This window comes from Podarcis gaigeae, assembly GCF_964106915.1.
Source record: "Podarcis gaigeae genome assembly, chromosome: 3".
Lineage (NCBI taxonomy): Eukaryota > Metazoa > Chordata > Lepidosauria > Squamata > Lacertidae > Podarcis > Podarcis gaigeae.
Genome location: NC_139680.1, coordinates 18,661,263 through 18,684,907, shown reverse-complemented (window position 1 = coordinate 18,684,907; position 23,645 = coordinate 18,661,263). Strand labels below are relative to the sequence as shown.

Genomic DNA, 23,645 nt, shown 5'->3' with positions numbered 1-23,645 from the left:
TCCTGCTTTAAGCAGCCTACCCATCCACCTGTCACCAGAGTTTCAACATATATTAGACTCCTGAGTACGCACAAGCCAGAATCTTGCAAAACACGAGCTGCTATCCTGGACTTTCTTGACCTCCCCATTAAGCAAAGCTGTGATACTAATTTCTTGGCACAATCACGAGTTTTCCCTGGATGTCTCAGAGGATTCCCATCCACTGAAAGAAAGCACTCCATAATAGATGCGGAACATGCAATTTCTGGAAATATTTATCATTACTTTGTGTCAACAAAATGCCTTTTCTTTTTCTTTTTTTTCTTCTTTTGAGCTCCGCATATTTTCACTCTGAGAAAACAGATTTGTTTTGCAGCTCTCCAAAGGCCCCAAGCTCCAGAGCGAAGAAGAAGCACTATCTTTCTGTGGTCAGCCTTCCTTTCGGCATCTGGTCACAATCCTACTGGGAGAAATGTAAGTAACAGCTTACCACGTGGATCGCCGAATGTGCTGAATTGCAAGAAAGGATATTAAATGAAAATATCCATAGCACCTGCAGCTTGTCCCGGATTATTCCCCCAGAGGAGTGTGGGTGGGTTGACTTCAAACCCCCCAGCGACGTGCAAACTGCAACTGCAGATGCTTGTTGTAGTAGCAGCTTGCAGTGTTAGCAAATGGCTTGCAGATCCCAGCCCTTGTAATGAATCAACACTGATGGAGGCTGCCAATAGGCTGGGGGGGTGAGAGTGGGGAGTAGCAGGCCTAGTGTAATTATCCTCCTTATCAATGTTAGACGTCTCCCCATCCTTTGGGTTTGGGATGATGAACTGCCTGCTCCACAAAACAGGGCAGTCAAAGAACTCAGCTTTGCACATCCAGTCCTAAGCAGCTTTGCACATCCCAGTCCTAAGACCTCTCTCAGTGTCCCTTGAAAATGCCTTTCACATGGTTGAATAGAGGCTGTGTGTGCAGATGGATGTATGAAGAAACCTCTTGTTTTTGCATGTAGCCTACTGTAAGAGTCATCTCCATTGCTCTGTACACTTTTGCCTCTGGTCCTCCCCACCATTGACACATCTATTTCCATTTCCCAATAAGATTATCCCTCTGGCTTAAGAATTGTCTCCCCCTGACCCTTGCACTGCTAGCCTGCAAAGGGCTTTTGAACCAGCAACAGATACACCTAGCTAGGTCCAACTGCAAAACAGGAGGTTTTTCTGCCAGTATAGGAGTAGGTCAGCAATTTAAAAAACACCCGTGTCAGTGAAGTTAACTCTTTAGTCGAAGAAACCAAAACAGCACAGGCCTACTGATCACAACAACTCTTCCCAGAAGGCCTTGCCCCAATGAAGCAGTTGCGAGGACCGAAGATCCCTGCCTTCCCATGCTCTCGAAGGATCCTTCCCTAGCAGTCCAAGACTCCATTGTCTTGCCTCTTGTTGCTCCACCCTCTTTATTCCTTTGTGTTTTCTGGGAGGTGAGTTGGTTGCAGCAGGAGGGGGAGACTCCCTGGATTCTTCCACAGCCTGTCTCATCTCTGTCTCCTGGTCCCCCTCTTCTCTTGCCTCTGAGTCTGGACTGCTCTCTGCCACAGACTCTTCCTGCTCACTGAACCCAGTTGCCTCTTCAGTTTCTGACACCTCCTCCCCACCAGCCTGCTCCCTTTTCTCCCTCTGCCCATGCTGATGGGCTTTGAGGAGCAGAAAGCGTAGTGTTATAAACATGCACCTCTTCAAGTTTGTATACTTGCAATATTTCCTGTTGACTAAGTCAGTAGAATTTTTGTGTGCCTAATTTACCAACCATTGTAGTCTTCTTCTTACATCGCAAAAGCTGACAAAGAAAGGCAGGGAGCTATTTTTTCAAGCCCTCAGATTTGCTCAGAAAAATATTCTGTGTTTCCCCCCAGAAGATTTCAGATCATCTCCCAACTGACCTGAGTAGATTTCAGAAGTCAATCTCTAGTGAAATGTAAGAATGATTGTGGCCAACAATCTTTGTGAAATGGCACATTGTGGAAGGTCTTTGAGGATCAAAAAACTTTTGACATCACAGCAGGGGACCTACAAGAGGGGTCAGTAATTTTTAGTAATAATAATAATAATAATAATAATAATAATAATAATAATAATAATATTTAAAAAGACAAATTTTGGGCAGCTTGGGGCCATGAAAACATACTTTTGGCATTGCAGTGGAATACCTATAGTAGCAGTCAGTAAAACAAAACATTAAATAGTAAATTTAATTTTAAAACATTTTTATTTGATAAAAAATTTTGGATGGTTCTAGTGGACGTGCAAAAAACCTTTGGCATCATAGTATCACAGCTGGAGAACCATAGGAAGAATGTTGTTTTTTAAAAACAAAGCAAAGCAAAAACCCATCGTTTTTAAGACAATTTTTGGAGGGTCTTGAGGACTACCAAAACCTCGCTTGGGAGCCAACTGTGGCCTAGAAGGCTTTGACCTAGACTTGGAAAAAAGTGTCTGATCCAGCCCGTTGGATTCACTCAAGCCACACCACTAACGTGCCATTTTGTTTGTGAAGCTTACCCCAGCAGTGGCTTTTAAATCCAAATACGTAAGACTAACACATTGTGAGCTCCAGGCCACTCGCTACTGGTTTTCTTGTGCAAGTGAACATCATGTGTTTGTAAGAAGCGAGTGAGGTGCATGGTGAAGCATTACTGACAGCACAGATGTGCAGATTCGTGTTGATGTGGCCAAAGGGCTGAGACTGCTTTTTACTAGCCAAAAGTCAGGCAATTGTGTGCATTTTGCTGACTGCACACACACACAGTATCTTAAGAGCCCTGCACATATGTGAAACTTGGATGTGTTTCAAATGGTATGTTAAAAAGGATCAAACCTGAGTTTCAGCCTCTGCAGAGGCCATGCTAAGACTGGTTACAAGCATTTTATTTGTTTGTTTGTTGGTCTTTTGGTGCTTTTGGCTTCTGCCATTCCAGAACAGTTAGAGCAGGTGATGTACACTCCGCTATCTAGTCAGCCCCTAGAAGGCTTAAATGTTTGGACATATTGAATGCAGACGGAAAATCAAAGACAGATCAATGCCTGGCAACACTACAAGGGAAATATAACTGGCTTCCCTTTGGGTTTTGTGATGTCAAGACAATAACAAATGTGAATGTCAAGTGGTGTTTAATATATTTATATTTGCAGTAAGATAATATAAATAATATTTTTAGCTATGAAACGATGCCAACATCTTTTCTGGAATGTGTGTGGGATCTTACTGGGGCAGGGGAGGGGAGACCCCGCATACAAATATATGCCAATCTGCTAAAATCCCCAGAGGGAAAACTAAGTAGCACCATAGACAGAAGAGAACAAAAGCAACCTTAAATGTGTATTTCCTTAAAAAGTTAGCTCCCCCCCAACCCTTTGTATGAGAATATGTATGGACAAATTGGGTTGGCAGATGTCTTGCAGTCTCATTAAGTTGCCAGATCCTTGCCCAGGAATTGCTATAAATCAAGAAAAGGCCAATGTGGTGTTGTGAAGTACAAGTCACATCATCCAAGACCATTGGCCACGCTTGCTGAGGCTGATGGGTTTGTTGTCCACAACATCAGAAGGACACCCTGTTGCTTATCGCTGCCATAGATTCTCTAAGCCAGGGGTAGTCTACCTTTTTATACCTACCGCCCACTAATGCATCTTTCTTGATGGTAAAATTTCCTTACCACCCACCAGTGCTCGATGGAAGGAGGATTCAACTTGTGCCATAGAACCTCCTACTGCCCACCTAGAATCCTGAAACGCCCACTAGTGGGTGGTAGAACCAGGTTGACAACCCCTGCTCTAAGCAGACTTTAAACTACTCCAATACACTGTTGTAGATGTTCATTTTGTATAATCCAAAAGTACTCTTGGAACCACACAAGTGAGGGACTTCGTGGCCAATAAGACTGTTCTGATGTTCATAAGCAGTTTGTCCCTTAAGAATATGTCTACAGTTGGTCACAAGTAGCTATCTGGTAGAACTTATCTTCTGGGATATAGCCAGTGGTTTTTTTTCTAGAAAAATAGCAGCCAGTAGTCACCATGAAGTTGTTACAGTAAGGGCCACACTTTTTAACAACAACAAAAAGAGGTGGTGGTACTGCGTATACCCAGTGCTTTACAGTGGTACCTCAGGTTACATACGCTTCAGGTTACAGACTCCGCTAACCCAGAAATAATGCTTCAGGTTAAGAACTTTGCTCCAGGATGAGAACAGAAATCATGCTCCGGCGGTGCGGCGGCAGCAGGAGGCCCCATCAGCTATAGTGGTGCTTCAGGTTAAGAACAGTTTCAGGTTAGGAACAGACCTCCGGAACAAATTAAGTTCTTAACCTGAGGTACCACTGTATTTCTAAAAAAATGTTTAGAGGTACTCTCATTTTCCTACTCATATTGAAATACTGCCCCTCAATGAGGGCAAACCTAGGTTCACAAAATGTTTAGGGGTATACGTACCTCTGCATACCCCATCCCCCCAGAAAAAAAGCACTGTGCGTACCCGGGGGGGGGAGAGAGCTGGATATATCTATAAGGGCTAATTCACAAATTTTGCTCATCAATTCGTGATCACAGCAGCAAATTGTGACTTGCAGGTATGAATACACAATCAGAGATAGGATTGTCATATATCACTCTGCATCCTCTTAAACACAGTGCTTTTCAGTGTCCACAGAAATGTCAGCAAGTCATCTAGTGCAGATCTACAGAGGGTGGTGAATACAGCATAATGATATCATGGGCTGTCCCTTGAATCCGCTAGATGACATCGCAAGGGATAAGGGATCGTTGCCTTAGGAGAGCGAGAAAAATTATCAGGGATGACTCATACCCCAGCCATCACCTTTTTAATCTTCTACCCTCAGGCAGGAGATATAGAAGTATAATCAGCCGTACCAACAGGCTAAAAAATAGCTGCTATCTGTGGGCTGTTAGGCTGTTGAACAGAAAATAACATAGCACAACTGACTTGCGAGGTGGTGTGTTGTGCGATAAGCACACAGTGTGCAATGAGACTGAGTGTTTGGGGGGGGGCTCATTTAATTTCACTGTACACAGGTTGTAAAGGTAAAGGGACCGCTGACTGTTAGGTTCAGTCACGGACTACTCTGGGGTTGCGGCACTCATCTCGCTTTATTGGCCGAGGGAGCCGGCGTACAGATCCCGGGTCATGTGGCCAGCATGACTAAGCTGCTTCTGGTGAACCAGAGCAGCGCACGGAAACACCGTTTACCTTCCCTCTGGAGCAGTACCTATTTATCTACTTGCACTTTGACATGCTTTCGAACTGCTAGGTTGGCAGGAGCAGGGACCGAACAACAGGAGCTCACCCCGTTGTGGGGATTCGAACCACCGACCTTCTGATCGGCAAGCCCTAGACTCTGTCGTTTAGACCACAGCGCCACCCACGTCCCTCTACACAGGTTGTACATTGACAATAAAGGTATTATTAACCTCATGGTCTGGAGCATGATCTCTACCAAATGCTATCTGACCAAAGGAAAGGTGATTGGCAATCCTGCAAGCTTCCTCCCCCTGTGATTGCCACTTCCATAATACAGTGTTTAGTTGGGCTATTCTTGGTTTTAGCAATATTTTCTTTATTAAACCAGAGAACACACTGCCGCAGTTTCTATGCATGGTTAAGCACGGTGGCTCCTGATCAAGCCGTAATTGACAGGACATGGAAGAACTTGTCTTCAGTTTGACAGGATCATAGCAAATTGCTAATGAAGTGCTTCAATCTGCTTCCTCCTTACAGCGCAATCCTTGAAAAGCAGTTTGAGTTCTGTCAGGAGGTGTTTCTTTTATGAGGGCAGTTAAAGGGACACCTGCTTAGACTGATATACCTAATGCTGTGTCAACATTTCCATTGATTTGGTTTATAACCCAGCTGTGAAAACTCATTTTAGCCCAAGACTTGGTATAGAATATCTAAAATCCAAGAGGGTGGGGAAAGTCCATCATTACCCCACATTGAAAGGTATATACTAGAGGGGCAAAATAAAATTAGACGAGTTAAGGTAAAGCTGGCAGTTTTCTCTCAAACGTAAAGAGTGCAGTCCTATGCATGCCAAGCTAAGCAGTTGGCTCCTTACCTCTCTCACTCTGACCTAGCCACTGTGATCCACGTGATGGTCACCTCCAGGCTTGATTATTGTAACTCACTCTATGTTGGGCTGTCCTTGAGACTGACCCAGAAACTCCAGCGGGTGCAGAATGCTGCGGCAAGTCTCCTTATGGGGTCCTCACTGCGGGATCACATTCACCCAGTGCTATACCAGCTGCACTGGCGCCCGGTGGAGTACAGGATCAGGTTTAAGGTGCTGGTTTTAACCTTTAAAGCCCTATACGGCCTAGGACCCTCATACCTACAAGACTGCCTCTCCTGGTATGTTCCACAAAGGACCTTACTGTCTTCAAATAAAAACATCTTGGAGATCCCAGGCCACAGGGAGGTTAGGCTGGCCTCGACCAGAGCCAGGGCTTTTTCACCTGTGGCTCTGATCTGGTAGAATGCTCTGTTACAAGAGACTGGGGCCCTGTGGGACTTGACATCTTTCCGCACGGCCTGCAAGATGGAGCTGTTCCACCAGGCCTTTGGCCAAGGCACAGTCTGACCCTCTCTCTCCTTCTGTAGTCCTCATAGAACTCTAGCCCAATGTTTGCCATTAATTTGATTCTGAATTGATTTTAGAATATATTCTAATTAATTGACTGTGTGATTTTATGGACACTGTGCTATTTTTACTTATCGTTAGCCGCTCTGAGCCCGGCTTTGGCCGGGGAGGGTGAGGAAGAAAGAAAGAAAGAAAGAAAGAAAGAAAGAAAGAAAGAAAGAAAGAAAGAAAGAAAGAGGCAAGGCAACCAGAATCACACACAGTATTTTAAGGATGGTTGCGCCATAGATTTGTATAATAGCATCATGATATTGGCAGTTTTTGTTTTCAATCTCAAGCATGGAATTTGCCATTTTCACAACTGTTGCGCAGCCCGGACAGGGAAGATGGAAGTTGTAGTCTACAATATTTGGAGGCTGCCATTTTGGCAACCCCTGAGGCATCAGTTAGAGCGGAAACTGAGTACTTTCCTTTCACCATGATCTATCCATGGTCCTGCAAGCATTTTTCTGCCCCTCTTGCTTGTCCCAAACTCCAGACCCAGATCAACTTCCCATCTCTGCCTGTGTGCATCAAACAGAGGGAACTCTAATTGATCTTGGTTCTAGGTATCTTCCCCAGATGGGTCCACTGGACCCATTGTCTTCCTAGCTACCCACAAGCTTCGCCGCCTCAAAACACAATGCATTTTCCAGCTCAGAGCAGAAGTCAATCTTGGCCATTAAAGTACATAAGAAAGTAAGAAGAGCTTGCTGGATCAGGCCAATGGACTATGTAGTCCAGCATCCTGTTCTTACAGTCACCAACCAGAAGACTATGGGAAACCTTCAGGCAGGACTCAAACACAGAATTAAATGACAACTTGTAGCAGCCCTCAGGTCTGAGTCAGAGGCCTTTCCTAGTACAAAATTTGGATTAATTCTTTTCAATATAATGCACTTGCTCTACCATGGAAGTATGAGCCCTTCAAATAACAGAAGCTTCTAGCGATACAGTATGCTCTGGAGTAAAATGGAATTGGGCCTTAGTTTAAGAAAACTCAAGCAATCTGCTGCTGATGACACAGTTACCCTACTTGTGAAATTTCTCCCTCTTGGTGTTGAACTCACACCATACCTTGCGAACTGGGCTATCCCCTGTTAATCCTACTACACAGTGATCTAATGCAGAGTTGCCGTATTTCAAGAAGTAAACATCAACATCATAGTGGTTGAGCTTTTGGGGGGAAATCAACATCGTTGAGCTATTTGGGGGAATTCACCAAAATAGGCAAGGAGTCAAACACATACTTCCTTCTTCTGTTGGCAAAAACCTGGACATTTTGACAATTTTTCAAAATTCCCACCAGATGCTAATTTTGCCATTGAAATCCCGGACATGTCCAGGAAAATTCCAGAGGTATGGCAATTCTGTGTAATGGGAACTTTATGCTGTGAAATGGTTCGGGGGGGTGGAGACCACACTAGCCTCCTCAGTTTATGTTTTAGTCATCAAGGTGATCTCACCTGTGAGACTCCAATCTGGTTTTTAACTCCTATTGGGGCTGCTAAATGTGTCACTTTGCAGTGGAACAAGTATCACTGCTTCAGTGAGCAGTGCGTGATTTGAATTGTGGAAGGTATCCACTTTCCCTGACTCCAATGCCTGGGATCAAATGTGCAAAGAAAGGCGAAGGTACACCGCCTAGCTTCGAAAGAGATGAAGGTGTGCAAAAGAGTGTGATGTGCTGCTATTTGTTTAATCATTGCAATTATTTGTACCCCACCTTTCAGTGTACAAATCCTTCCAAGGCAGCTTCCACCGTACATAAAGATATAGGGGTAAAATCATGTGGGGCTGCCTTTGAAGATGACTGGGAAACTACAACTAAACGGAATGGAGCAGCTAGACTGGTGACTGGGAGCAGCTGTCAGGACCATATAACACCAGTCCTGAAGGACCTACATTGGCTCCCAGTATGTTTCTGAGCACAATTCAAAGTATTGTTGCTGACCTTTAAAGCCCTAAACAGCCTTGGCCCTGTATACAGTGGTACCTTGGGTTAAGAACTTACCGGTAATTCGTTCTGGAGGTCCGTTCTTAACCTGAAACTGTTCTTAACCTGAGGTACCACTTTAGTTAATGGGGCCTCCCGCTGCCACTGCACCGCAACCACACAATTTCTGTTCTCATCCTGAAGCAAAGTTCTTAACCCAAGATACTATTTCTGGGTTAGTGGAGTCTGTAACCTGAAGCATCTGTAACCTGAAGCATCTGTAAACCAAGGTACCACTGTACTTGAAGGAGCGTCTCCACCCGCATTGTTCAGCCCGGACATTGAGGTCCGGCTCTGAGGGCCTTCTGGCGGTTCCTTCACTGTGATAAGTAAAGCTACAGGGAACCAGGCAGAGGGCCTTCTCGGTAGTGGCACCCATCCTGTGGAACACCCTGCCATCAGATGTCAATGAAATAAGTAACTATAGTCTTTATAAGACATCATTTAGAAGCCCTGTTGGCAGTTCGTATTCACACAACAGGGTGAGTTCCTGTTGCTCTGTCCCAGCTCCTGCCAACCGAGCAGTTTGAAAGCATATCAGTGCAAGTAGATAAATAGGTACCACTGTGGCGGGAAGGTAAACAGCGTTTCCGTGTGCTCTGGTTTCCATCACGGTGTTCTGTTGCACCAGAAGCGGTTTAGTCATGCTGGCCGCATGACCCAGAAAGCTGTCTGTCCCTTGGCCTGAAAGCGAGATGAGCACCACAACCCTGTAGTCATCTTAGACTAGACTTAACCATCCAGGGGTCCTTAACCTTAGAAGCCCTGTATAGGGACGTTTTTAATGTTTGATATTTTATTATGTCCTGTATATGCTGGAAGCTGCCCAGAGTATCTGGGGCAACCCAGTCAGTTGGGTGGGGCAAATAATAAAAGCGTTATTGTTGTTGTTGTTGTTGTTGTTGTTGTTATATTGGGATAGTTCAATCAATAGAACAGGATTCACTTAATCTCAGGGTTGTGGGTTCAAAGCCCATATTAGGCAAGATTCCTGCATTTGCAGGGGTTTGGAGTAGATGGCTCTTGTGGTCCCTTCCAACTCTAAACTTCTACGATTCTATAAAAATATAACCATTCATCAGATCCCTTCCCACGATGGAAGAAAGCCCTGTGGATCAAGTCAGAGGGTAGAAGCCAGCTGGAGAAGTTCCTTGGCTCCTTCGTTCTACTGGAATCCACCCCACCAGGGCTGTTGTTGGTAGATGGCCCTAATCACTGCCCAACATTATGAAGTCATTCAGTGCTGCAAATTCAAGACAGCAGTTCCTTGCCCTTTCACCTATTCAGATAATTATTATTAATAATAATACATTCATTAACTCATTAGCTGACCTACTAAAGCTTTCCCCGCCCACTTCCCCAACAGAAATTGTTCTGAAGAAAGGAATAATTCATTTGTTTATTTTCACAGTGTCTAGCCCACCAATTTGCCAAAGCACTCTAGGAGGTGATCATAAAAGCAAAGTGCAGAACAGGCAATAAAGCGAAACAATAGAACAAAATATTCTAAAAGAACAAAACCAGACATGTGCATTTAAAAGCTTGTCTAAATAATGATACAAAAAACGTAAGAATTTTTCCTTGCAGACCAAGATCCACCTAATCCATATTCTGTTTCCAGCAACCATCAGTCAGATAGCCCAAGGAACTTTACACACAGGATGAGCCATGACAGGTGTCCCTGATTGTTTGTTCCCAGTTCTTGGAATTCAGAGATAAAGGTGCAGGGTGTGGAAGTAGCCATGGTCCCTAATTGGTTATCTGGTTATCTGGTTTTCCATTTCTTCCAAAAAGAATAGGAAGAGGTGGGTTTTGGTTTAGGCCTGCTTTGAACTCCAAGACACAAGGGACACTTATTATTATTATTATTATTATTATTATTATTAATAATAATAATAATAATAATACCCCACCCATCTGGCTGGGTTTCCCCAGCCACTCTGGGCGGCTCCCAACATAATAATAATAATAATAATAATAATAATAATAATAATAATAATGCAGCGATCAAACATTAAAAACTTCCTTAAACAGGGCTGCCTTCAGATGTCTTCTAAAAGTCAGATACAGTCATACCTAGGGGTTACAGATGCTTCAGATTGTGTTTATTCAGGTTATGGACCCACCAAAACCTGGAAGTACCAGAACGGGTTACTTCTGGGTTTCAGGGGTCGCTCATGTGCAGAAACGCCAAATCACAACCCGCGCATGCGCAGACACACCACTGCAGGTTGTGAACACTGCGGGTTGCAAACGTGCATTCCATACAGATCACGTTCGCCACCCAAGCGTCCACTGTAATTGTTTATTTCCTTGACATCTGATGGGAGGGCGTTCTACAGGGTGGGCACCACTTCCATAAAGACCATGTAAATCTGTCCTCCTGTGATGAAGGAAGTCTAAGCATGTTTCTATTATCTAAATCTCAGTTACTGGGGGAGCTCATATGACCTAAGCCAAATGGGACATTATAGGTTAAGACCAAGGCCTTAAACAGAACATGGTGTTGACATTTAAAGCCCTAAACAGCCTCGGTTTTGTATACCTGAAGGAGCGTCTCCACCTCCATCATCCAGCCCAGGCACTGAGGTCCAGCTCTGAGGGCCTTTTGGTGGTTCCCTCACTGCAAGATATGAAGCTACAGGAATTAGGCAGAGGGCCTTCTTGGTAGTGGCGCCCACCCAGTGGAACACCCTCCCATCAGTTGTCAAACAGATAAACAACTATTTGAGTTTTAGAAGACATCTGAAGGCAGCCCTTTTAATGGCTGGTGTTCTATTGTGTTTTTAATATTTTGTTGGGAGCTGCCCAGAGTAGCTGGGGCAATCCAGTCCGATGGGTGTCATATAAATAATAAAAGTCTTATTGTTGTTAATAACATGTAAACTTTATAGTAACAACATCAAAACCTCACAGAACGCTAGTGTTTCAGGAACCAAAACCTAGCTTTTACTTGTGCTGGTTTTCTGGGTACATTGATTGACTGGTGTTTAATGTGAAGGACTATTCAAAGGTGTGAATCTTCCACACAGTATTCTGAAGTGGTACAATTCATGGGTTGTGGACTGCATACGTATGTTAAATTTTGGTCTCAGATCTGAGGGACCCCTTTGCAAGGAGAATAAGCCTAGCAGTCAAACCAGACTGACAGGGACATCTTGTTAAAAACCCACCTAAAATTACTATTTTGTAAGGAGGACCCCTCTAGGCTTCAGTTTGGGCCTTGCTCAGCTGCAGCTTGTTAACTTTTTCAAGCAAGTTTACTAAAATTTGATTGCGAGAGCACAAATCTCTGGTGATCACTTTCTAGCTGTTCTGGTTTCCAGTAGTATATCCTTTTTATGGTGTTTGGCATGTAAATGATGCTGGCCTTGGAGAAAATATGGAGCGGGGCAGGAGAAAGATTAACATTTTAACGTCATTCCTTGGCTACTCGTGCTGTGCAGGACTGTGTTATTTATGATCATTTTAGTGACCACCAACCAATCAGCTTGGAGATTCCAGTTGGAATATGCAATGTCAATACAACCTGCACAATCCCTGAATTTATTGGCTTGGCTGGGGTTCAGGGGTTTGTGCAGTACTTGCGATCTCTTATTTGGTTCTGTCCTGCTGCTATCATTCCCAAATTACATTTCAGATCGTTATGACATCTGGAATTTCTGGCCAAAGGGGAGACATAAGTGACCCAAAGTTGAACTAAATATTCTTGATGTGATTTGAAGGAAAGGAATGAACGCACATCTAATGGGTTGAGAGGTTTCCAGTCATTTTGGACTCATAATAGCTGCCGATACGCAAGGAAGTTTACTCAGGAAAGCTGATCAATGGGTTTTTCCAAACTTGGCTCCTCTACGGATTATTTTAGAGACAAGAAAGCACCTCTCACTTTTGAAACTGAAGCCAAACTATACTTTCCTGTTACACCTTCCTGTTCCTCTTTTTTTTCCAGCACAACCTATTTCATTCTAATATATATTTGCGCATGATTGTCATCACAGTGTAATTCATGTGGCTTCTGGCAGATGGTGCTAGCTCTGTAAACTACAGTGTGATGACAATTAGGATAAGGGAACTGAAGAAGGAGAGCAGGCTGAGGAAGAAGCAAAGGAGGAGGGACAGCTGGTTGAGGAGGCAGAGGTAGAAGCTGAGGGGAAGCCTGAGAGGAGGGGAGAAGGACTTAAGAGGGCAGGCACAATCAAGACCTCCCTGAAGCTGTGTGGAGCTGCTTGCAATTGCCTCAGTTTGACTGTATATGCTGTTCCCTCCCTCCTCTCTATCAAACCTAAACCAGTTTAATTTCCACTGCTTCCTTTAAAATAAATCTTGGAAGTCATAGTTTATTGAGGTACTGAGTATGCTCTGGCTGAATCTATACACACATAATTTTTTTTAAATAACCACTGTGAAAATGCTTTTAAAAACCGTTTTGAAATATATATGCAATTTGCCATTAGCTCACCACCCCCATCTAGCGTCACTTTGGTATAATGCACATAAAATGTTATATTTGCAGTTGTAGAGCTGAGTCCTCTGTCTAAGAAACCCAAACCCAATAAAGAGTTAGTCTTAAGCAGGGCTGTGCAACCGCTTTGAGCAAATCCTGAGTTCCAAAGTGAACTGGGCAATTCAGTCCAAAATAGTCCTGGCCCAAAGCCCATCTCTGAGTCGGTCTGAAGTGCATTGGATGAATGCAAATCAATCCAGAGCACTTGGGGCTGAACTGGAGCTCAAAGCGCTCTCTAAGAAAACCAGACAGCCTGTCTCCAAAGTGCAAAACAACACTATGTAAGGAGGGAGCAATGAGGGAAAGGGAGCTGGAGTGGAGTCTGTCTTCATGAGTACTTTGCTGTGTGGGTGTTTGTGTCTTGTGAGTATATTGTACACAGTCAATGCATAAATAGTACATGAACAGCAAATGTATAAATGATAATGCTTGGCACTAGCATGAAGCATCTAGATAGCAATTGTGGTGCGCAACAGACTATAGGGTCTTTTAAAATAAATATTGGGGGGTGGGTTTAAAAGAGGCTACCACAAAAAGCCCTTGACTTACCTGTCTGCAATTCGTTAGGCTAAATCCCTTCTGGAGACAGCTACCAAATCTCCAAACTTGCATACACATAAATGCATGTGATGGAACAAGAAAATTACTTTTTGAAGAGCAAATTTTAAGATGGCTAGCACACAAAACCCTGAATCTACCTGTCTGAAATTCAGCAAAGTTAATTGTCTCTTAAGGGGCTAGCTACCATGTCCTCATAGTCCACGTACCTATGTAAGGGTAGGAAAGTTATGCAAGTCAATGGAAGGAATGGGAATTCAGATTTCCAAATATTTGATTTTGGTTCAGGGTATAAGCCAGGTCTGAATCAATCCAAACTAAATTGCCCACCAATGCACATCACCAAATCTAGTCCTAAGCCAAATCAGACACAGCCCTAGTTTTAACTATGGTTTGCTAAAATGAGATAATTTGAACCCGTCATTTAGAAAGCTGGCTTTTAAGCAAAACGTTATTGATTAACCACACTTGAAGGTTCAGATGCTACACTGTGGTGAATCAAAAATATAAGCAGAAACTGCCAATATCATGACCATGCCAGTGGAGGAGAGGGAAGCATGGTAGGTGCAAGAAGGAGGTCAGTGAGGCAAGCATATCCAAAACAAGGAGGTTCCCCCCTTGCTGGATCCCTGTCATATACTGCTATTTTTCTTTTGTATATCTTAATGTGTATGGCACAGCTCGCCCACCTTGACACATAAAGGTAAAGGTAAAGGGACCCCTGACCATTAGGTCCAGTCGTGGCAGACTCTGGGGTTGCGGCGCTCATCTCGCTTTATTGGCCAAGGGAGCCAGCGTACAGCTTCCGGGTCATGTGGCCAGTATGACTAATCCGCTTCTGGTGAATCAGAACAGCGTGCAGAAACGCCGTTTACCTTCCCGCCGGAGTGGTACCTATTATCTACTTGCACTTTGATGTGCTTTCGAACTGCTAGGTTGGCAGGAGCAGGAACCGAGCAACGGGAGCTCACCCCGTCACAGGGATTCAAACCGCCAACCTTCTGATCAGCAAGTCCTAGGCTCTGTGGTTTAACCCACAGTGCCACCCGCGTTCCTCACCTTGACACATACTTTGCCCCTTTTGTGCCCTCCCTCCGAACTTATTTTTTTCTGGTGCCACCACTGGAGGGAAGATGAAAAAACCAGGATGCTAAATGTCCAAATGCATAATGCTGCACTATAGTTTAACATGGCGTCTCCAATGCAGCCAACACGGAACGCTTGAGAGTGTTTCTGCTGGCATGCAATGTGTGTTGATTTGTGGTGTTTTTATATCCTCTGCTCGGTTTCCTAGAGGCAATAATATGGAAGGAATCAATCTTCATGTTCCTGGTAGAAAACAAGCAAGGCTTTTCTTTTCTTTTCTTTTTCAGTACGAAAGAAAGCAAATAAAAACACCTGTCCAAAAAAAAAAGAAGAGAAAAAACTTTGCACACATGCATGTGCACATACGGAGTAAATGCATTCAATTTATCATCATTGTCTGCAGACTGAGTCGAGGAAAAGCATTCCAAACACTGTTCCTGCTGTGGAATGCAGCCATTCTTCATGAAATCCTTCAGGGCATAGAACATTTTAAAGCTGAAAGTGTTTCACAGCATAGTTTAAATAATCCGTCATCAATCGGAACTTTCTCAGAGTCTTCGGCCTTTCTGATTGCGAGCAGCTAAAGTTATACAAGAAATGTTGAGAGGTAAAAACCACTCTTTGGGGCCCTGATTCTACTTGGATGTAATGAGATGCTGTCAAGCCTCCTTCCTTAATATGGCTCTCGGAGGGTTTACCTACTGTGCAGAAAACTTCCCACATTGCTTCAGCGTTTCACAGAGGGGGAGCTAAGAACAGGAGCCTAGAAAGATGACCAGGCTTAGCTAGGTCTTCCTATCATCCTGTAAAGTACAAGGACAATTCTGCAATGTGCTCAGTACAGATCTGTATGTCTATTGCAGGCATAGGCGAATCCGGCCCTCCAGATGTTTTGGGACTACAACTCCCATCATCCCTGACCACTGGTCCTGTTAGCTAGGGATGATGGGAGTTGTAGTCCCAAAACATCTGGAGGGCCAGGTTCGCCTACGCCTGGTCTATTGTTTTAAAAGTCTGCTTACCCTCTCTGGTGGGTGCGATTGCAGGTCAGAGTTCCCCCACGTGCCAGGATATGTAGTCTTGGACAGAGGGGAGGTTGTAGCCTCTGCCTGGCCCCTCCAAAATGGGGTATCCCATTAAATGGATCCAGGAGACATACTTCTATCTGGACACCTATGTGTGGGTGAGGGACCACAGCACTCCACAGGTGCAATCCAGTGGGGGACTTACTCCTTGATGTAGTTCAGGGACTCTCTCATTTCTTGTTGACCCCAGAATGTAAATTCTTCCAGCAGGCAGGCAGGCCAGAAGGGTGGGGTCTACCCAATGCCTATGCCAAACATCTTACATCTGAAGTCAAGTTGTGGCTTGATTTCACCCAAATATTTGTTGGCATGCCTCTTATTCTTGGTATTGGGGAGGACCGAAGGGCAGGAGGGATGCCTTGTCACACAAAGTCTTCTGTAGCAACTCTGTGTGAGCTACAATGTTGTTTAATGGTTAGAGCAGGTGTAGCCAATATGAAGTCCTCTAGATGTTGTTGGATGACAAATCCCAACAGTCACAGCCAGCATGGGCAATGTTCACAGGTGATGGGAATTTTGATCCACGAAATCTGAAGTTGCTGAGCAGCATTCTACTGGAGCTCCGTGATTGCAGCTGTCCCCAAATTGAGGTCAGAATGTATGGGAAGAGACCTCCTGTAGGCTTTCCCTAAGCCTCACTTGGCCAAATCTCTTGAGACTCAGGGTTCCAACTTCTAGGTCAGCTGCTTCAGCTTTCAGTCGGTCCAGTTGGGTACTTGCATGGAGTGTCTGGTTGGGCAGCAGGCACCCCCGACTTTCTTTCCAGCTGTTGGCAATTCAGGGGGCAGCAGCAGGGGATGCAATTTGGTGCTCTGCTTCAGGTATCAAAATGGCTTGAGCCAGGCTCTAAATACAGGGGGGAAAGCTAGACTCCGAACAGCCCTATAGTGCATATGACAGCATAACTAATCTCTAGAAAAGTGAGTGGCATCTGAGCAGGGAGATCTCCTCCAGCACTAGCACCAGGTTAAGGTCTCCCTGGTCAGAGTTCACTAGGACTAAGGATCACAGCAGACCCTCCGAGTGTCTCTATTTTCTGTGGGGATGATTAGGGAGGCAGGAGAGGATACATTATTTAATGATATCCTTCCTAACTTGCGCTAGCAAATTCCATATTCTAGCAGAGTTCCAAACATCCCCCTTTTTAAATTATGCAGTGATCATCTTGTTGCTGACTCATCTGAGTCTTACTATTAAAGATTCCTTCCTGGTAAAATCCCTTCTAATCCCTCTTAAAAAGAATAAACACAAGAATCTGACTAAAGTTAATATAAAAGTAGTTTACTCACCGATTCATCCAGGTTTACAGACCTATCCCTGAAGGCAGGCTTAGGTTACATAACAACTAGAACTATTCCATAAAGAAGTTAGTCCCAAGTGGCTGCGACTAAGCAGTCACTTCTTCAAACACACAGCAACATACAAAATGGAGAACACACACTGATCAGAACATGGAGGCCGTGTGCTCCTCCATGCTAGTTCAACAGACCACACCCTCTTCAAGTCACATGTAGTGGAAGTTTGCCCCAGCTCAGGAGGAAACAGGAATTCTTCTCCTGAGTGGTACAAAACATCCCCTAACATGTCCACTGTAGGAATTTTGTACAGTGGACACTCGGGTTGCGAATGTGATCCATGTGGGATGCACGTTCACAACCCGCAGCGTTCGCAACCCGCAGTGGTGTGTCTGCACACTTGCAGGTTGCGATTCAGCACTTCTGTGCATGCGTGGCCTCCAAAACCCGGAAGTAACCCGTTCCGGTACTTCCGGGTTTCGGCAGTCCGTAACCCAATAAAACTCAACCTGAAGCATCTGAAACCCAAGGTATGACTGTACTTGGCTGCAGTTTTACATCCCATATTTTCCAGGGACAGCCCTGGGTTTACAGAAGCCATTCCTATTTCTGATTTGATCCTGGAATGTCCCACTTTTCCTTAGGACATCCCTATTTCTATCAGAGAAATGTTGGAGGGTATAGTAGGACATCCCTATTTTCACTGGAGAAATGTTGGGGGGTGTATGTGACAGGCTCTTTTCACCCAAGAAGCTTGCCTCCAGTTCACCCAGCTGGAAATGGATATTTAACCAGTTGATGGAGAAGTCACGCTGTGGAATTTGCCACATCACTTCTGAGTGCCAGGGGTGTGGTCCAGCCACTGAGGCCCAGTGGCTGAGGAGGGACTGAGCACAAACTCTCTGAAACATACTTGATATAAGAGAGGCCCCTGCCTCTAGGAGTTTACAATTGAAATGATGGATTTCTCTGACATGGGACTACTAGCGCATGCCTAGACTGGTGTGCTGAGTGTTTTTCAGACAAATAAAAGATACCCAGGAGAGCATTCAATCTGAACTGTTCAGGAGAAGCATTTTTCTGTGAATCATTTTTTAGGACAAGTTCCGAGAATTTTTGATTCAACAAATGTCAGATTTTTCTATGCAACCGGAGTGAGGTGGGGGGTGGCTATGAGAAAGTGAAAATGTAACAAGGCTGGCTTTAGCAAGATTTAGAGTTGTTTGATGAACAGATTCCAGCAGGTCTTGGCTCCACAGAATAAATCAGGAAGAGGTTGCCCATAGTGTAGCCAAACACTATAGGGGGGGGGAATGGGAGCTTGGAAGTTGTACTTCAAGCAAACAAGGAATAGTTAATATGAATGGGACAATGTGGCCTGTATTTAATGTATGTCGACATCATGCGAGTCCTGATTGTCTCCTTGTCTGACAAGCTGAGACCAGGTTTATCTAAAGGTTCACTAGAACCTCTTCCTTTCTGAGTGAACCTGGGCCCAGCATTGTGTAAAACCTGGCAGATTTACGTGCCACATTTTCACATGATTTTGACATAAAACCAGATATAACTTGGCCGTTTTTCCAGTGTGCCTCACTGTGGGATTTTGCCTTTATTTGGACCTGAAACTCAGAACATACTTCATAGTCTGGGAAAAGTCGTTCTACGATACGAAAGGAAGCAATCGCCACAGAAATGAGAGCTCTGGCATAGCCTGGGTGATCTAATGTATTAGAAAATGGCAGCTGAATAATGTGAGAACTGGAGACTGTACTTTCAGGAGATTGGCAGAGAAAAGGTTTTCAGTGTGGAGAGACAACTTGAAAGAGGCTGATGTATTCGATGGTTCACAAACAAAGGAAGGCCACAATGCACTTGTGATCAGAGGAGACAACATTCAGCAAGCACAACAGGAATTGGTTAATAAGACTTTGCTTTTCTGAAGCTAGAGAAGGCAGCTTTAAATGATAAAGGCAGTTTTAAACAATTTTTCTGATTAGGAATCAGGAAAATGTTGTTGTTTAGTCGTTTAGTCATGTCCGACTCTTCGTGACCCCATGGACCAGAGCACGCCAGGCACTCCTGTCTTCCACTGCCTCCTGCAGTTAGATCAAACTAATGCTGGTAGCTTTGAGAACACTGTCCAACCATCTCGTCCTCTCTCGTCCCCTTCTCCTTGTGCCCTCCATCTTTCCCAACATCAGGGTCTTTTCCAGGGAGTCTTCTCTTCTCATGAGGTGGCCAAAGTATTGGAGCCTCAGCTTCAGGATCTGTCTTTCCAGTGAGCACTCAGGGCTGATTTCCTTAAGAATGGATAGGTTTGATCTTCTTGCAGTCCACGGGACTCTCAAGAGTATCCTCCAGCACCATAATTCAAAAGCATCAATTCTTCGGTGATCAGCCTTCTTTATGGTCCAGATATCCATAAAGAATCAGGAAAATATGAGATGGTAATGGGAAGTGGTTAAGATTCCGCCAGGAGCTTTGGTTGAATTCAGGAACATATGCAGGGAAAGTATGACACACACTCTAGATGTTGCTTGACTACAACTCCCTTCAGCCATGACCATTGGCTTTGCTGCCTGAGGAAGATGGGAGTTGGGAGTCCATCAATCTCTGGAGGCCTCACTTTGGCTTCCCCTCTGAGTCTCAGTGCTTTAGAGACAATGGCTAGCCATTATAGAAGCAGCCCATCGCTCAGGATGGTTTGCATTCTGCCTGTAAAAGAGGATGCAAATTTGCATATGATACAATTCATGTGCACATGTTATGCAAATCAGTGTCCTCTTTGCGAGTAGGTCAGAGGGCCCAAATTCTGCTGAAAATTCTGCTACCACCTCTCGCTCCCAGGCTTCATACTGGAAAAGCTCTCTACCAGAGAGAATATCTACACATATGCAAAATAAGCCATGGCTATGATTTGTACTCCGCCGGTTATGTCCTTTACTTACTTACTTAATGAAATTTATATACAGCTTGATTGCGAGAAATCTCAAAACAGTTTACATAAAACAGTAAAATCCAGAGAAAATTACAAGCCTACTTTAAAACATATAAAAATTAAACTACTAAAACAGATTTAAAGTACCTCAACTTTCTAAGCACCTGGGTAGCCTTGTCTAAACAGGAATAATAATAATAATAATAATAATAATAATAATAATAATAATAATAATAATAATAATAATAAATTTATACCCCGCCCATCTGGCTGGGTTTCCCCAGCCACTCTGGGCTGCTTCCAAATGAATATTAAAAACAATACAGCATCAGACATTAAAAACTTCCCTAAAGAGGGCTTCCTTCAGTTGTCTTTTAAAAGTAAAATAGTTGTTTAATGCCTTGACATCTGCTCGGAGGGCGTTCCACAGGGCAGGCGCCACTACCGAGAAAGCCATCTGCCTGGTTCCCTGTAAGCTTACTTCTCGCAATGAGGGAACCGCCAGAAGGCCCTCAGCGTTGGATCTCAGTGTCCGGGCTGAACAATGGGGGTGAAGACGCTCCTTCAGCTATACAGGACCGAGGCCGTTTAGGGCTTTAAAGGTCAGCACCAACACTTTGAATTGTGCTCGGAATGTTCCTAGCAGGTGCCAAATTTAGTACATTGAAGGTGCCTGCTTGATCTCAATAAGCAGGGAGTTTCAAGGTCTAGGCACTGCCACACTAAACTATCGAGTTCTTACAAATGCAGAAGCATCATGCTTCACTTCCTGGTTACTTGAAGAGATCCAACAGTAATGCGAGTTCCTTGGGATTTCTGGGATGGGGCGCCATTTCACGTTAATGGGCAAATTTGCAGCTTTTAATATTCTGTAGCCATCCAGACCTTGGTACCTAAGCACAAATGAGTTGGCTTTATGGGAACAAGACAAAGGTTTAAAAATATACAGGTGTGAGTGAAATTAGGCATTAGGAATGTGTACGAAAACAATGAAGTTTGCCTCCCACATCTTTCCAGATGTTGAAACAAGAAAACAGTCTATTAGGCAGTTGTAATTCTTCTTTATTTGGTTTGGTGTTTGGATTAACCTTCGCCTGTTTTTTCTACCTTGGACCTCTATTGCAACATTTGTCCAGGGTTCAGAGGTGCTCTCTCCAAGGTGTTAATTTTAAATTTTCTTTATAATGTAAACATACCCACTGAGCATTCTTTCATTATTATTATTTATTATTATTCGGGGAAGGCTCACTCCAATCACAGTTCTACTCGCTTAAGCCCACAGCCTTATAGATCCCAAGCAAAAGAAATAAAATAAAAACACATTTCAGTCAACAGGGCGTGTTTCAGCCAACATGGTGGTGCTGCACGTAATTGAATTAGTGGCGGTAGCTGTCATTCCCCCACAGGGGACTGATTCAAGGCAGATGGCAATAAAAATGGCATTATATAACACATCTTATATATGTATAAATACACACAAACACACATATTTAACAGATGGAACTTTATGAATCCATGTGGATTCTGCAGCAAGAAAAATTATTACCTTGGCAGAAGTCTCTTCTCAGGGACCCAATCCATAGAAAACGTGAAAAATGCATCTTATATATTCTTCTTATGTTACATATTGACATCCATTGTTCATTAGGTTTCGTGTTGTAAGCTGCCCTGTGGTCTTTCGATGAAGGGTAGTATCTAAACATTTAAAGACCAGTCAGTCGATAGTTAACTATGAGTAAGTGCTTATTCATATGGTAAAATGTTAAGCACTTTGGTTTTCAGAACTGAAATATACAAGAAACAGCAATCACTGGTAAATCTTGGTATGCAAGGAGATGCTCTCTAGCAAAGGAATTCTGATGTGTGACTCCTCATTTCCCTTTTGAAGGAAGACTCAACTGGCAACAGGGAAAAGGGACTGTCTGGATTTTTGAACAAGGGCAACAAGGGTATTATTTCACCTGAACCACTTGTCATCGCCAAGGCAGTTACACACAGCTACCTCCAAGTTCTTAAAAAAGAAATTGTCCTCCACGACCAAAGTTTTGGGTGGTGGCTTAACATGCCTAGTGGATTGGCAAGACTGTGGGACTCCATCAAGATTTTATCTCCATTTTCCTTAGCCACTGCCATCAAATACGCTGAGCTCTGTGGTCCCTAGTGGCTTCACTCTGAGTGTCTCTGGCAGGGCTCCTGACTATGATGGAGAGTCTTCATCTTCTGGGCCAAGGTTAGTGTATAGTATTTACCTCCAACTTTGCTACAATAATTAATATTCATTAACCCAAAAGGTGTTTCCATATGTGTCTCTGGCAGCCTAACAATTACTGAGGTGTAGGTTTTACAAAGAGCTCATAGCTGACTGGTCAGACTGGGAGAACGATAATACAGTCTCCTTTATTCTATTATTCTTGGCAGTGGTGCTTGCTTCATTTTTCTTTTAGCATGCATCTCTCTCTCTAAAAAAAAAAAAATCCTAAAGATTGCTGCCCACTACAAATAATGAAAAGTAGCTGAGTATATTGAGCTGGTGACTCTTGAGTGCTATACATCAGTGGCTCCATATCTAGCTGTTACCTCATCTGAGTGTCCCTTCCTGACAGTGACATAGCACGAGTTGCCAGCACCCGGGGCAAGGCAGGAGAAGCATGACCCCCAATACCTCCCAGAACATCACCAAGTTAGCCCTGGGCCCAGTTCAGTGGGGAAAACAGATGGATGCGTGCCTACCGCTCACCTGGCAGAATCAGTGCTGCTCCAATGGAGCCCAGCGGTGGAGGTTTCACAGCCCAGGAGGAGAGGCATGAGGACAAGTGCTGGGTGCAGACAGATCACAAGAGGTTCCTGCATGGCTGTATGACGGATGAAGCTGCATCTCCAAAGCACCAGCAAGATGGTTCAGTCTCACCTCTTGCCTGCCTCCTGCCTCTGCCTCCAGCTGGCCTGCCAAATGGGGTGAATGTGTGGCCGGCCTGTAGGCAAGGAATGGCTCAGTGGGCAGGTTTCTCCAGCCTGAACTGGCCTAGCCTCACGGTAGAAGAAAGCCACCAAGGCCTGACCTCCACATCCATGCTCTCCCCGCCTCCCCTCCTGCCCCAAGTGGAACATGAAGTCCTAGAGGACCAAAATAGATATTATTATTATTATTATTATTATTATTATTATTATTATTATTATTATTATTATTTTCTGGGCTGTCAGAGTGCATGTGACCCCACATTACATGGAGGCCTAAATTGTAGATACCAGAGATTGAACGTGAGACCATCTGCAAGCAAAGCACATTCTCTACCATTGAGCTATGATTGGGAAGAAGTTTGTTTTGGGGTCGTTGGACAATCCCTGGAAAAAATATATTCCTCTGACTGCAAGCCACTCTTTAAACTAAAGGTTAATCTAAGTTTTGTGCGGGTGAGGAATTCCCTCCTTCCTCTATAAGCACAATTTCTCCCAATGACTCTTTAAGAGTATGAATGAGTTGGACGTTCTCCGCAGCTGCCATGCTTGATAACAGAA

General features: G+C 44.1%; 1 long non-coding RNA gene across 1 annotated transcript in view; it reads left to right on the top strand.

The window, feature by feature from the left end:
* The first annotated feature begins 318 nt into the window (after positions 1 to 318).
* Positions 319 to 23,645, top strand: part of LOC310840812 — a 55,978-nt gene continuing 32,651 nt past the window's right edge. Inside the window, exons 1-3 of the long non-coding RNA XR_014562163.1 lie at positions 319 to 453; positions 1,892 to 2,053; positions 22,018 to 22,359. This is a non-coding gene — a long non-coding RNA (uncharacterized lncRNA). The remainder of the gene's footprint in view (positions 454 to 1,891; positions 2,054 to 22,017; positions 22,360 to 23,645) is intronic.